Source organism: Xyrauchen texanus, chromosome 26, assembly GCF_025860055.1.
Source record: "Xyrauchen texanus isolate HMW12.3.18 chromosome 26, RBS_HiC_50CHRs, whole genome shotgun sequence".
NCBI lineage: Eukaryota > Metazoa > Chordata > Actinopteri > Cypriniformes > Catostomidae > Xyrauchen > Xyrauchen texanus.
Window position 1 is genome coordinate 37,855,105 of NC_068301.1, and position 14,576 is coordinate 37,869,680.

At 36.8% G+C, this 14,576-nt stretch overlaps 1 pseudogene; it reads left to right on the top strand.

Moving 5' to 3' along the window:
- The first annotated feature begins 224 nt into the window (after positions 1-224).
- On the top strand, positions 225-4,543 carry LOC127619681 (uncharacterized; annotated as a pseudogene).
- The last annotated feature ends 10,033 nt before the right edge of the window (positions 4,544-14,576 follow it).

Consider the following 14,576-nt stretch of genomic DNA (forward strand, 5'->3'; position numbering starts at 1 on the left):
GAAGTATGTGAAACTGGATTGTATTGATGGACGGTTTGACTTTATGCTATTTAATCTAAAAGGTATGTTTTATTTCACTTGATTCAAATATGATACATATTTTATATATAAATGTTGTATTTTATTTATATCAATGTTGTATGATTTCTTAATCTTTACATGTAAAGTACATTCAGTTTTATGTTCTCATCTTTTTCAGTCATCGAGAGATTTTGCTTGCCTCCGGATGCAAAAGTTTTATTCAAGGATGCAACAGGGACTGAAGTCGATGCAGAAATATTCAGCGACCTCGTTGGACAAAGCAATGTGGTGCTGACCGTTTTCTCAAACGATGGTGAGTTTAATTGAATTTGAAAGGAGGAAGGTATTATCAGAGGTTAAATTGGGCCGGAGCGCACCGGAGCACAGCTCCGCCGCCTCAGGTCCACAACACACCCTGCCGGAGCTCAGCTCCGTCTCCTTCAGCACCAAATATTGTTATTCCACCTAAATTATTTTTCGTCTCCTGACTCCTGGCAAATACATGGCATATGAGACAAGACTCATAGAGCAAGACTACACAGAGACACCCAAGCTACATGGAATTATCAGACGTCATAAATGCATTAATCGCTGGTTCAGCACCCGGCCCACAACCATCAAGGGAAAACTGTCACTATTCTAAGACAGCGACGTTACCATGGAATCCTGCTAACGGCTAGAGTGATCGAATATAAAAATAGCATGTAGCTAGAACATGTTATATAACTAAAGAATGTTAGTTTACATGTTAAATGAACTACTAAATGAAGAATAACATCAGCTGCGTGAGCATCTAAAGTAATATATTGATTTTTAACAGTTTGCATATACTGTAGGTGCACGACAGTGACGCCAGACTGCTCCTGTCTGTACATGAGCCCATTATTATCCCATTTGTTACCTAATATTTATACACATATTACACAGAAGGAAAGGCTCCTCATTACCATGGTTAGGTCAGTGTGCTAGTCTTAAATAATAGTAATAATAATAATAATGAATGTATTTATGAAAAATAAATACTAGCTGAAACACATCTTGAAACTTTAACCTGCCACTGTTGATGTCTAATAATAATTCTAATAATTCTACCTTTAGAGTATTTCATATGAAACTGAAACATTTTACTTTTACTCGTGTAAAATCCTGAAACAAATTTGTAAAGGTGATGTGTGTAATTATTAATATTTTTAACTATTTTGGTTAAGGGGCCACATCAGGCTTTAAGTAGTGCATGGGGGGGCCACATTGTAATGCTTTTGAGATACAATGTTCTGCATTGATTTGGTTTTTGTAACTTTTAAGGCCAGAAATAGTTGTGTACTCAATTTTCTGAAGTGTATCTGTGACTAATGGGACTATTCTGCAATTGCCTAAAGTATTATATTGCTCTCAAAGATAGATACTTTTCTATCAGGCATTACAAAACTCAATAAAGGCGGAGATTATATTTTTTTTTTCCAACTCTACTTCCCTGTTAATTTGTTATTCAGTTTTACTAATAATAAAAAAAAAACTTTATAGAACGTTTAATGTTTCTCGCAAAGCGGGCGAGTTTACTCTTTTTTTTTTTTCTTTACCCGTTTACATGCTAAAAGTGTCATGATGCATTTCTCCTCGATGGTTTTTCAACACTCAACAGAATAACACAGGCTGCATGAATATGATAAATAATTACTGCAAGAGTTACATTTACATACAGGTGCGAAGGGATTTCAACGTTTCTAAATTGTACAAATAAAAAATACATTTAGCTACATATTCGTCTCTGGCTTGCAATATTTTCAAACATGTTCCTTTCATACATTTTACGAGGGTGAAATCCATTGCCTGCCTGTTAAAATTCAAGATAAAACATTATAATAAAATAAGTGAATTGTAAAGTATTTGTCTTTGTTTGAATAACTACTCAACCCTACCTTACACATTAATACTGGAAAAAGAGCCCCATTGGTGTAAAAACCCTAAGTCATATTATGGCGGGATTTTGAATGATGACCATTCACGTTAAATAAGGGCTCCCCCTCCCTACAAAAGCCAATTTAACCACTGGGTATTATCAAGCACTTTGAATAAATATATGATAAATGAGCATGTAAAAGACATGTTTCTGATCCTTGTGCTGGTCATTAACATATTTAATATTTTTTAATTCTTTAGAATTTTCAGACTACTCTTCCATATCTGAGACATCTGACTCATGCAGCTCAAGTGCATCAACTGTAATCTTAGATGAGGTCGCTAACAAAAGACCGAGAACTGAGTATACATCTGCACTGTCTGCTAAACAGGTTAGAACAAAGCTTGATTTTTGTGCTACTCTTAAATGGTTAGTTTACCCAGAAATTAAAATCATGTCATTAAAAAAAATCACCCTTGTTTCATACCAAATCAGCAAGACTTCTGTGTATCTTCGGAGCACATATGAAGATCTTTTTTTTTCTTTCTTTATTAGTGGCAGAATTAACATTTTTGTGTGAACTATTCCTCCCCCTTTGAGTTTCTACAAATGTGTGAATCACCATTCTCATGTTTTTATTTTTTATTAGTTGGTTGAAGATGTGCTTAAATTCAAGTCTGGTGGTGAAGCAGTACTACAGGAGTATCAAGAAACAGAAACTCTTACAGATGCCACAAGAAGACACATGATAAACATTCTGGTGTCTCACATGATTGATACACACGGGTATTTGTTTTAGCGTGGTTTTTTTACACACCAATAACTGAATTGTCATTGTGTAAATTACGATAACTAATTTGATACTTTCTCTTAGGCAACTCCCAACTAAAGCAATCAGAGAACAGTATGCTCATGGCATCGTGGTGCTGTTCCCTTCCCTCAGAGATCCATATTCTAAGAAAGGCTACGTAAGTCATTGCTATTGTTTGCATGGCACTTTAATGTCATACTTGCAGTGTTATGACATAAGCTGTTTCTATGACATTGAAATTTGATTGTTTGATATTTTAATCCGAACATGACAAAGGATTAAAAAAAAAAGTATATTTCAGGAACACTTCTATGATGCTGCAAGCAACACAGGATACATCGCCTGGCGTATGAAAACAGTCCACAGGAAGATTCGTCGAGGATCTGTGCTACCAGACAGCTCTCTTGATGTTTCTCCAGGAGGCCCTAAATGCCAAAGGGCTACTAATTTTGAAGATCAACTTGATGGGGATGCTTGCAAAGAGGCCATGTCTTTGCTCAACCATGCCACAGAAAAGTTACTAATTTTCCAGAAGATGAGACAGACCTTTCAGCATCGCCAGAAGCTTGTTAAAGATCCAGGCTCTAGTGTTGATATCCTCTCCACCTTCCCAAGATTCCTGGATACAAAGGGGCTGGTAAGTTTGGAATAACATGTTTTCAATGGCATGCAAATTGAGAGTATTGTTTATAGTTTAATATCTTCTTTCTTAAAGGTGGATCAAGACTTCACTCTCCTCTTTGATGCTGAGTTATCCTCCAGGCTGCTTCAAAAGTGGGACACGTTCTTCAGGCCAAATGTCATAAAGAAGCCAAGCAGCTATCATCAACAGCAGAGTTGAGTCAGTTGTTGCTGTCAGCAGAAGGTGATCTTGACGAGGCAAGAAGTAAGTTGTATTTGATTTAATTGTTTTGGAGGATTTGCTAAATTTGCAGTTATAGTTACTTGTATTGTTTTGATGAGAAAAATATTAAAATGAGCAACATCAAAACCTATAAGATGGTTGTTTTCCAGATTAATTTGTTTAATCTGGAAAACAAATTTTAGGCTAAACATGAACAAAACAAATTAAGGTTTAGAATGCTCTCTGTTCTTAATCAAACTTAAAAAGTATTACATTTAACTATTTCAGTTAATTAATTCATGTGAATCTTTGTCTTCAGTCTACGACCAGGAAATGGCATCCCTTCTGTTACTGATACATCTTCTTCCACCACTACCAGGAGGACCGAAGTCTCCAAAAATCAGTGCATGTAATGCTGTTGAAAGACTTGTAATCTTTCATAAGGTAGTGGCATTTTAATAATGTGTTGTTGGTTGTTCAAAACATGAATGAGATTAAAATCAAGTCTTCATCAGCATTCTCATATTTCACTAGTCAATGAGTCAATGTTTGAAAAATCACTTTTATAATGTTGTTTTCTCTGTGACTGCACATTATGTTTGTGTCTAATGTTTAGTGTTCATCCTAACCCTAGTCATGCTCCAGTTTGGAGGAGCACCTCCGAAACAACCGGCATCAGCACCCATACCTCCTTGCAGTTGGACGTCAGAAAAGCAAGATTGACAGCTTCTACATCACCTTGGATAAGCATCTCATCCAATGGCAGGCAAACCGCTCCCTTGGGGCATTTGATGAACTTTTCAAGGCACATTTTGTGTTCAATTTGTCCTATGATACTGCACTTGTGAGCTTTTACACATTCCTGCAGACAACAGTGTATAACATTGATGTAGGGAAAATGAAGGAGTCACCCAGAGTCAAAGACTTGAGAGCCAGACTGCTTAACCAGACAGTAACCTTGTCTTAAAATCTGAGTATTGTTGAGAGAATGCTGATCTGTTTTATTTGTCAGACACAGCACCACAGCAGTCAACAGTTGATTTCACATTTAAGAGGTGAACATAGTTACTATCCTGGTTCTAAGTTCAAGTTAATTTGTTCGCAGCAAGGTTGTAGGCATCAGTTTCAAACGTATGCAGGTTTTCGTAAGCACCTTAATAATGTTCATAGCAATGTTCAGAAAATTGCTCTAACTTCAACAGTTGGATGTTCCTCGAGTGAGCCACTTGCAAGTTCATCTCGAGTAGATACTTTAGATGACCAAATGAATCCCCAGCATGAATCCCCTTGTTCCAGTGTTTCTTCTGAGAACAATGATTCTGAGCTTACTAAAGAATTGTGTGAATCCATTGTGGCAAAATTAAAGGGAAGTGGGATTTCAAACAGTTTAGTGACCTCAATTGTAGGAGATTTAGAGGAACTAACAGATACACTTCACTCACAAGCAAAGCATAACATGCTTTCTGCTTTACCTACAAGTGACCCCTACAAATTTGTGATAAATGAATCTTTTGAAAAATTAGAAAACCCATTCACAAATCTGAATACCAAATGGAAACGAAATAAATTAAAGAAAAATGGGGAGTGGTTGAACCAGTTGAGATAACACTTGGAATGAGATATGACAGCAGACTAAATCAGAAATGTGGTACTTATGACCAAGTACCAGTTAAAGATACTTTTATTTATGTGCCAATTTTAGAAACTTTGGAATTCATGTGCAGAAATCCAGACATTTGTGATCTCCTAAGGAAAGACTGTAGATTAGAGACTGACACTTTTACAGATTTTAGCGATGGCAGTTATTTTAAAACTCACCCTTTGTTTACAACCAAGAGACATGCATTACAAATCCAAATATACTATGATGATTTTGAAACTGCCAATCCCCTTGGCTCCAAACGTGTAATTCACAAAATTGGCTGTCTTTATTTTATTGTAAGAAACTTGCCCCCCAAATTTAATTCTGTTTTAATGAACATTCATTTGTTATCACTTTTTCACACACAAGATATAAGTAAGTACGGTTTTAATGTCATACTGGAACCATTGATAAATGATATAAAGATACTGGAAAGCCAAGGGTTAAGTCTTCCATTTTCAGATGAGCAGATTTATGGCACCATTGCACAGATAACTGGCGATAATCTAGGGATGCACTCAATTCTTGGTTTTAATGAGTCATTTAATAGCCGTCATTTCTGTCAGCCTTTGTTTAATTGAAAAGCAGGATTCTCAAATAGTATACAGTGAGGATGATCCTAAGGTGGTCCTTCGTGGAAGAGAAATCTTTGAAATGCATTGCCAGTCTCTCCAGGAAAACCCACAATTGAGGTCACTGTATGGGTTGAAAAAAAATTCTACACTTAATACACTGAAGTATTTTCATGTTTGCAATAACTACTCGTTTGATATAATGCATGATCTTCTAGAGGGTGTGGCTCAGTACGAAATTAAAATGCTTTTTGGATATCTCACACAAAACTTTATCTCTGAAGAGGACTTGCTTTCAAGGATTTATTCTTTTGATTTTGGATTTTTAGAACGTAAAAATCGCCCCACAAAGATTATTTTGGAGAGTGCTGGTAATAACGTTGGTTTAAATTCCATTCAGACATTATGTCTTGTTAAAAACCTCCCTCTATTGTTTGGTGACATTGTTCCTCCAGGTCACAAACACTGGAGGTTGTTGTTATTGTTACTACAAATAATGAACATTGTGTTTTCGCCTTGTCTCACTTTAGGCATGACAGTTTATTTGAAGCACTTGATTGCTGACCACCACAAATTATTTAAGTACTTGTACCCACAGAAAAATGTAATACCCAAGCATCATTTTATGATCCATTACCCCTCTTCAATTAGGAAAATTGGCCCCTTATTATTTATGTGGTCTATGAGGTTTGAGGCCAAACACAAGATGTTCAAAGTTTTTTTTTTTAAATTTCAAAAACATAACAAAATCGTTGGCTAAAAGGCATCAGATGGCCATTGCTTATCATTGGGAATCCTTTACCCTCAAACATAATGAGTTTGGGCCGATTAAATCATTTACCCTTAGAGAGGAGAATGTGGTCAGCAATCATATCCTTGAAATGATCTTGTCAAAAGATGCCTTCTCAACCAGTTGGGTTAAAGTTGATGGTGTCGAATATAGAGCTGGTCTTGTCGTTTGCAGTGCAACGGAAAATGAAATGCCAGTCTTTTGTCAAATAAGTGATGTACTTTTGGTTGACAATCTCATTTATCTATTGGTAAACAAACTATTTACAGAGAATTTTGATGAGCATCTTCATGCATTCAGAGTACTACGAAGTGAGGAAAGGCGAGTTATAAAAATGTCAGAGATTAAATTTTGTAAGCCATTTGATATTCAAAGCTCATACAGTGTTGAAGATGAAAGTTTGTATATCATACCTTCTTTTGCAATGTTTTAAATCAACTTGAAATTGTACTGCAAAAGAGAATTAAAAATAAACAAGTTGATTGAAATTATGTTGTGTGCTGGAGTTTATTTAACTATGTTTAGTAGTTTTTTTTGACACTGATTAAAACTAATTCTACGTTAAACATGTAACTCTGAACAGTGTTGTTTTTCTGTATCCCTTTTAGTGTTATTTTAACACTTTATAGAGTCAAAGAAGGAACTCTGGCATAGTGTTAAATTTTTAACTATTGTGAAAGTGTTAACTTGACTCCAGAGAGTGTGGAGCTATATAAACTCTCAAAAAGTGTTGAAATCAACTCTGTGAGAGTTAATTCAACACTCGACTTTTTGCTGTGTAGGCATGTTCGTCCACACCGGAGAACTCGGTTTCTTCATTTGCATCCATTGTAACCTGAGCTTGAGCTTGACCAGACTCCCTCGGCCATCGTCACTTCCGGTTAGTGCTTTATAGACGCGGAAGTTATTTTATCACAATTTATCTCAAAATATCGTTAATGGCTAAATATATATTACTCCAGTTCAGAAAATCTAGTTGTTTTATCATCAACATACACTATGCTATATAGGGGTGTCCCAACCTGCATGTTGCTCTTTAAACTGGTAACGCCTGTACACAAAGCAGCCCTGTGCTTATAAACAATCATTTATTAGGCATTATACAGAGGTAAGATGAAAAGAAAATGCTATCAACACTTTTCTGAAGACTCTCCCTTCAGAGATACATTTTACATATACAATTGTCATAAAAGTATTGCATTCAATGGCTTTAGTTAAAGTCTTCAGAAGTCATAATCACTACGAGAACACTTTGGATTTCATCATGAGTCATTCTGTGTATTTTATACTACTTATCACGCTTTAAATAAAGTGCTGTGACTGCATCCGAAACTGGGGAGTCCTTGCTGCGTTTTGAAGGTGGAGCCCATGATTCATAATAAACATGAGTTAGATTGCAAGCATTCGAACAGGAGAACCCCTGCTGCGCTTTGGAAGGGACAGCTCTTTAGTGTTTTAGGCGGCCCATCCAGCAATATGAGGGGGAGGTAACCCCGGCCTGTTGTTTTGACAAGGACAAGGCATGTACCCCCCCCTCACCCTGATAGTTAATGTATCGTGTTAGCTAATGAGGGCTTGTTGTGCGTTTTTGATGGGAAGACATTTGGTACGGATGTAGCTAACGTAAGTGACAGCTGACCAACGACCCAGTAATTTGTTTTTGGAACAATAATTGGAAAAGTTGTTGAGAGGGAAAATTAGCCTGGGAGAGTTGGACAGAATTTGGCAGCATGAAAATGTAAATTGAATGTCCTCTTTGTGTTTGTCTTATTCTTGTAATGATTTACTATGTTGTGTATCCTGCATCCTACTGATGTAAGGTTGACATTTGTTGGCTGCGTGATAAAACAGAGCTTCAGTTAATGTTCGCATCAACCATCAGAATGGGGAAAATATGTGATCTCAGTGATTTGGACCATGGCATGATTGTTGGTGTCAGAAGGGCTGATTTGAGTATTTCTGTAACTGCTGATCTCCTGGAATTTACACGCACAACAGTCTCTAGCGTGTAAAGAGTATGGTAAAAAAAATAAAACATCCAGCGAGTGGCAGTTCAGTGGGTGAAAATGGCTTGTTAATGACAGAGGTCAGAGGAGAATGGCAAGACTGGTCCAAGCTGACAGGAAGGTGACAGTAACCCAAATAACCACACGTTACAACAGTTCTATGCAGAAATGCATTCTGAACATAAAGCAAGTGAAACATTGAGGCGGATGGGCAACAGCAAGAAAAGACCCCTGCTGGTACTATTACTGTCAACTTAGAACAGGAGCAAGTTGTAGTTTTTGTTGTAATACAGTCAACAGGAATCCATATTGTTTGTCCTGACCAAAACCCCAGCCCTAAACCTAAATGTAAGAGGTGTTAAAATTTAATTTTAGAGTGAAAATGCAACCTCTGAATCGCAGTCACCATTGTTTATGTGAACGTGATTACTTCCTGGTTTCCATGGGACCTAACTAATGGAGAAGGTAAAACAATTTGTTGCCTAGACTATCACTGTGCTCTGCTGCCCCCTAACAATGCAGTAGTTCAGTCTAATTTTAGTGTGCTTTGAAATTTATGACTACTGTAAATTGATGGCAATATTCCCCCCAAATGTTGCCACTGTTAGTTAGTTATTTATTATGAATGTTTGACCATTAATAAAGTTTGACAATTAAAAAAGTGAAATAATAACAAAAGGAAGCTACATATTTATGAATTAATATGAATGTCTGTAAAGGGGGACTTACTAAACAGTAATTTATAGAAAGGACAGAATAAAAAATGAAAGAAGAAATTACCTATTTTAAACTAAACATCTAAATAAATAACTAATAATAATAAGAAGAATATTTTAATTATTATGATATTGTAGTGGTCCAGGTTCTAAAAATGTGTTGTTGTTTTTTTGCAAATGCAATTGTCCAAATGGAAAGTGGACTGAGAACTGGTCAAAAATGGACCAAAATGAGATCTATTAGAGAGGCCACTAATAGCTAGGGATAGTGAAAATGCAAAGGAAACTTTATTTTTTGTATTTGTGTCCATTTAATGGGGTCTAAGTTTGGTTCCTTTTGAAGAGGACTCAAGAACACACTTAACAGCCACTCTCAAGAGAGCTGCCTAAAAAACTATTTTGTTTGTACCAGACAGATAGCCATTACAAAAACATCTCAAATGGGAGAAAATCTCCATCTCCATTATCAAAATGTGGAAATATCTCACCCTCAGGTTAACTAAATACAACTCAAGCATTGCTGTGCAGATGATTGGTTATTGATTAAATGTCTGTGCATTATATAGGTTAAGTTCTAACCTGCCCACACCAAAACAGGAAAGGAGAGTGGAGAAAATTGCTTCTCGTGTCATTAGTTTCTGAGACCAATGGAAAGCCAAGGGCTGATTTAAAAAAACCTCTACATCATTTACATATAATGAGCCTTTTATGGGTCGAAGTTGACTTTGAGATGAAATTTCTAACATCTGAAAAGGTAAGAGAAGTGCATGGTACAGGAGCATGCTTCATTCAAAAAGGCATACTGGTAAAAAGCACCCAAAAAGAAGACTCCTCAGGCTTGAGGGTTTTTCTGGTGGGTAGAGGTCGAATTCTTAATTATTCCTTCAGAACCCCACAGAGATGGGGTCACAAGCGTGGTTTGGGTACTCTTATCATCTTATCACTCTGCCATTTTCACTTTCCTTGATTAAAATGTGTAGCTTCACAGCTTGCAGATGGAGCAATGAACAGAGAAGAGATGAGCTTCCATTGGTATTTTGCCTGAGAGAGGCTAATCAATCCTTGGGAGGGCTTTTTGCCCTTATTTGAATGCCAAACTGAAATAAAAAAGCAAAGTCAGAATAAGAAGGCCTCACATTTGCCTGGAAAATCTAACAGTTGAAGAGAAGAAGAGAGAAAGAGATAAAGAAAAATAAGAAAAGATAGAAAGGAAGATCCAGTGATGGGCAGTAGTGCCACTAAAAGTGAAGCTATTTAACACTCCTATGGTTTTGAAAAATATCACATCCCTTTGAGGGTCAGATGTGTAACCTTTTTTTATGATGATAATGATGCCTGTGTGTGTTCTGCATTGTGAGTGTGTAACCACTTCATTTCTGGGTATGTATGTTTAGCACAAAGGATATTTTACAATCTCACCTTGTTATTTCTGTCTGTTTGTTCTGCATTGTGGCTGACTTATTGATTGTATTTAACAGAAATAATTCTTTAATTGTCGGTCAGCGATTATCAAAGGTGGTTTTTTTATGACCACTTAAACTTATCGAATCAAGCCTAATTTGTTTTGGCATGTTCAGATGGCAAATAGACGAAAGTCACCTAGTTTTGTACTGCTCAGATAAAGGAATACATTTTTATTAAATGAGGAAAATGGATTTCGGTCAAAACTGACTGAATACCATAGGAGGGTTAGCTACATTTCTCAGTAGCGAGGTGGTATCAGTGCTAGTTTATAAACCACGTAGCTTTACTCTAGTAAAGCCAATTCATTGACTATGTAGCACAGTCTTACCCTAACCGAAAACTTTTTTTTATTTTTAGAATGTCCATGAATTTCAGAATGTATGTATTGACTTGTGCAGTGACTCTGATATTGGCGCTCCCATCAACAAAAGTGTTCTAATCATTGGTGATCTCATCGTTTTAGGGAACGCAGCTGACATGTTGATGCCCCCACCCACTTAGTTTATCCATGCCGAGAAACAACCTTGAATATAGGCATCGAAAGGGAAATTCGATTGCCTCTCAGGGATGACGCTGTTCATAATTGCTGGTCTAGGATCAGTTTCCCACCACTAGTCCATTTCAAACCTTAGTTAAGGCCTTAACATGTTATTAGTCAAACAAACATTCACAATATAGCATGGCCTCATGTGTCATATTGTTTTTATTGAATAGGTACTACAAAATGAAAATATTAAGGACACAATTGCTCATTAAAATATTATTAAAGAGGCCTTCCGCTGGCAGATATAGTCCCTGATGTGTGCTGTGCAGTAATATACAGTAGATGTATGTGCACTGGTGTTTCATGTTATAGCATCCAGGACTGCAACTATCTGTGTTCTAATTATGTTTATGTACATATCATGTACATACACAAATATGAACTGTTTACAACGTTAAAAAAAAAATGCACTTTTTTGCTGAAATCAGCTTCTTTACTTTCTAGACTGCCATTATAATGATAATGATATGTTACATTAATTACTTGTATGAAAGGACTTTGAAAATGGTTAAGTTGCTGCTAATTGTTATATATATATATATATATATGAACGCTGATGTATCTTGTAGTAACATCTGCCCACAGCAGAGATCTGGATCTTAGCACTAGGTGAGTCAGTCTGTAATCACACAGAGTGATTCATTAGATCTGATGGGAATTAACTGGGATCAGTTGCTACAGAAGACTAAATGACAACAGGATGTGAGTGGGATAGACTATTACAGACAACGGAAAACAGGAGGTTCAAGAGGTTGAGAATGAATGAATGTAACAGTAGCTGTAAATGGAATGGAATATTAGTTTACTACTTCAGCATTCCCATCCTTTTTGACCAATTACTTTCCTATGACTTTTCCATTAGTTTGTGATTCGAAAATGATGTATACAATTAATCGATTGGCATACAACCATACTGCTCTTTCTGGGGCGCTTTCCCAGACAGATATTAAGGCTAGTCCTAGACTGAAAAGAATTTTAACGCTGACTAACAGAAATCTGCATTCTTGGTCATGTTGTAAAATAGTCCTAGACTTGGCCTAGTCCTGAATAAACTAAGCAGATTTCCTGAAGGAAGATTAGAGATACTATAGGACTAAATTGAGGCTTAAATTAAACCACCATAGAGGCAGGTTTAACTTCAGATTATAGTTTTTTGTTAAAGAAGACACATGGATTACTTGGAGTATGTCAATGAAGAACAACGAATACCACCAGCTAGGCAAGTTCTTGCTGACAGAAGTGACCCGATTAGTTTTCGAGATCATTTTCAAATGCATAAAGTAAATGCTGTGGAGCTTATTTCACTTTTGGAACCCAGGCTTTCATCTGTTACCCAAAGAGGACAGCCTGTAGCAGTTTGTCTGCAGGTGCTCATAACATTTTGGCATGTGGCACCTTTCACAGAGAAACTGGGGACTTATGTGGTGTCAGTGAAACAACAGTATGTAAAGTCATTCACAGAGTATGCATGGCTATTTGTGAATTGAGAAGAAATTACATAAACGTCCCTGATGCTGCAACCCAGGCAAACTACAAGGTACAATTCTATGAATATGGGAGGCTGCATAGATGGAACCCATATTCCCATAAAATGTCCCTCTACTCCAGATGCTGAGGAATACAGGAACCGCAAGAACTGGTTTTATATAAATGTCCAAGGTGTATGCACTGCCCAGTTACGGTTTTCAAAAAGTGTTGCACTTTGGAAAGGTGCGACTCATGATTCCCGGATCTTCCTTAACTTATCTCTGTGTTCTCAGTTTGAAAGAGGAGATCACAACGGAATATTGCTTGGTGACAGTGGGTATGCTCAGAAGAATTGTTTGTTTACACCATACTTGCACCCAACAACAACTGAGCAAAGGCGCTACAACCAGGCTCATATGCGCACTAGGGGACTAGTAGAGCGCATGTTTGGTGTTTGGAAGAGTCGCTTTCAGTGCCTTCGGAAAACACTTCGATTCTAACCAAGAAGATGCTGCACTGTTATCATTGCAACAGCTGTTCTTCACAATTACCTGAAACAGCATGGATGCCCAGATCCCCCGATACTGGAAGATGACAATCTAGATGTACCACCATTTACATCAGACCACACAGAAGGACTTGCCTACAGAGATGCTTTTGCATTGTGTCACTTTAATTAGTCATTTTTTCACACTTCTGCTGGGATCTGATACATTTTCACATGTAATGAGCAAATTACTGTATTTTAAAAGTAAAAGTGTATTTTTGTCTGGTATATTAAAGAAACACCCAAAACAACAATCTCTCTCCTTCATCTTCATTTCCAGTTCTACTTGGAGGATCTTCATTTTCATTTCATGCTCCTCCTTAAGATACTTCAACTTGTGTTCATGAAATTCAATAGCCAGCTTTTCGTGGATTGTGACTCTTTTGTTTTGGTGACCATTACTGGCAGACACTGCCACCCAAACTTCTGAGGATGTGGAGGGTAAATTACCTTGCAGCACTTCAGTTATGTCCCTTTGACTTTCTCCTTGAAACAAGAACAGTTCATATATAATCAAATAAATGCACATTAAATGAGAAATGTTTCACATCAAATGTAAGAAACAGAAAGAAAGAAAAGTTTGAAAGGAGAGTAAGAAATGCCACAATTTACCCATTGTAATATGTGTGTGTGATCCCTCATCTGAACTGTCTAGATGGTCATCATCTGGTATGTTCTCCAAAGTTTGCTGGTTCTCCATTATTCCTGTCAGTAAGTCATCCAACTGATCAGTATCTTTCTTTGCAGGTCCTCCACCAGTCCTAAACCTCTCTCTTCGGGCTTCTGCAGCAGTTTTTTTAGGTTGATTTTTATATTCTTCCACAAAACCTTAATTAAATATAATACTGTAGTGTCAATCCATTGATATCACAAAACAGTGATAAAATACAGCTATCAAGGTAATAAAAGTTGACAATTCTTACCTGAAGTTGTTGTATTGTTCTTGTGGATGTTAGTCCATTTGCATTAAATTCATTACAGATGGATTTCCATGCATTCCTTTTCTTTGATTCCACGGCAGATGTGTGCTGTTTGTCTTCAATGGCCGGGTGTCTTGATACTATTGTCTTTAAAAGAGTTTTCTCATGCTCACTGAAGTTTTTTGATCGCAGTCTCTTTTCTGCTGCCATTGTTTTCCATGAACTTGCTTCTCCACTTTTCCATGTTTTATAGGCAACCTCAGTCCAGCTAATTCAGACCAGCACAGGTGGTTTTAAATTAATCTTGTTTACTTTAGTTCAAGACTTCATAT